Consider the following 2,084-nt stretch of genomic DNA (forward strand, 5'->3'; position numbering starts at 1 on the left):
AAACAATAACAACAAAAAAAAATCAGTGTCCTGGTTCCTATGGGGCAAGAATACAGCTAGGACTTAGGTCCTCTATTTCATAATCCATTACAAGGAAGGTGTTGGTCCAGGGTCTGTAGGCCCAGCTGAGAGTTCACCTTGGAAAAGCTCCACTTCTACCCTCAGTGCTGTTGGCATACTTAGTTCCAGCCAGGTTATTGGCCCAAGACTGCCCTCTTCATTGACGAGTGCTTTGCCACACCCCATACCCTCCAAGAGAGCTGGGAAAAGCAAACAATATGGAGGTCCCAAGCTTCCATAACCTAATATGGCATTGGCATCCCCATCACTCTTGTCATATTCTACTGGCTATACACAAGTCACTTTGTCTGTTCCACACTCAATGAGAGGAGATTACACCAAGAGTCAGGAATCACATGGAGTCCTTTAGAAGCCACATACAACAAGATCCACCTCCGAGTCCTAGAGAGGATGGCTCTGGTGTTACGCTGCAGGAGAATGCTGGCTATGCCTCAGAGTTGTTTTACGCCCATACCCAACAGTCTGTTAAATATCAGCGCAGTGGAGCACAAACTCTCGGGCGCATCCAGTGGTCTGTGCATACCCAGGCTCAACGGGAAGACGCAATGACCTAAGATTTGGGATGAAGCAGGCGGCAGCACTGGTTTTCTAGTGTCCTGATTGCTATGGGGCGAGAATGTAGCTAGGACTTAGCTAAGTCCTCCATTTTACAAGGCTGTAATAAAAGTGTTAGTCCAGGGTCTATAGTCTCACCTGAGAGCTCACCTTGGAAACGTGAGGGTTCACTTGAGCCCTCTCAGCCATGCAGATCCATCAGAGCCAAGAGTAACCTGAAAGGCCACACGTGGATCCTCCAGGATAAAGCTGAGACCCAGGGCTCATGATGGTTCTAAAGGACAGGAAGGAATTAAGGGATTCACAGGCAGGTTGGGTGACCCTGGGGAGAAAGTGAGATCAGGTACTTGGGCTTGGTATGCAATCACAAACATGTAATGGTGTGAGTTAATCTACCTCCCTTCACCTTATCCGTCTACCAGATATTACAGGAGTAAATAAGGAACACAAGCAAACCCACAGCCTGAAAGATTACTGTCATAGCCTATGCCGTGCCAAGTTTAAAATACACACCATAGCAAGAGAAAGCATTCCCATCTCCTATGTGGATGGGAAATAATCCACACTAGACCTGCTGAAACATTGCATAATATTAACATTAAATTTTGTCTTATAATTTTTCCTTATCATATTACATACTCTTGATTCTAGAAGCTCTGATGACTGATGACTTCTCGTGTGGCCACACAAGTCTATCTGCATTCTCTTCTGTGATAGAGAATAATGACTGCCCCCCGCCCCCTGCTTCCCTAGAAAGCCTTCATTGCCAGAGTCCACCGTGGCTCTGCCTGCCTGTCTTTAAAGCATCTAATAATCGTGATGATTTGACTTCTTCTCATGCCTTTCATTGTCCAATTTCAGGCAAATGTGTGACTTCCTTTTGAATTCCAGCCATATTTTTCCTGCTCTCTTTTACTCTAGAACTAAATCAATTGTGTAAGCTTTCTGGGTGATTTTAAAGCGTTGCATTCTCCCTGGTATAAATGAAAGAGATACAGAATGTGAAGGTACTCCAAGGATGTTCTGGGGTAGATGACTTACGCTGATGCCTGCCTGGCATTCTGGGTTGCTCTTTAGAGCAGGGTGTCTGTGAAAGTCATTGACAGTAAAATGGCTCCATCTAGTGCTCGAGACTAGTATCGACAGCTACAAGAGAGGGGCCTGGAGAACACTGTAAATCAATACATTGCAGAATGACAACAGCAGCAAGTGGCAGAGCCAAAGCAATTTAATAATGATAGGTCGATTGACCGGGGAGCCATAACTCTTAGTCCATTGACTGGGCCGTTGGAGCAGCTTAACAAATAACAGAGATGTTGTCAAGAGAGAGATTGACTTTGTCCTAAATGTGGTAAGCCCCACTGAAGGTCTGGAATGAGAAAAGAATCAAGGCTAGCACCTGTGTCGTGCCAGATCTAAGCGTCTTCATATATCCTCAGTTATTAATC

The sequence above is a fragment of the Rattus rattus genome, chromosome 7 (assembly GCF_011064425.1).
Source record: "Rattus rattus isolate New Zealand chromosome 7, Rrattus_CSIRO_v1, whole genome shotgun sequence".
NCBI lineage: Eukaryota > Metazoa > Chordata > Mammalia > Rodentia > Muridae > Rattus > Rattus rattus.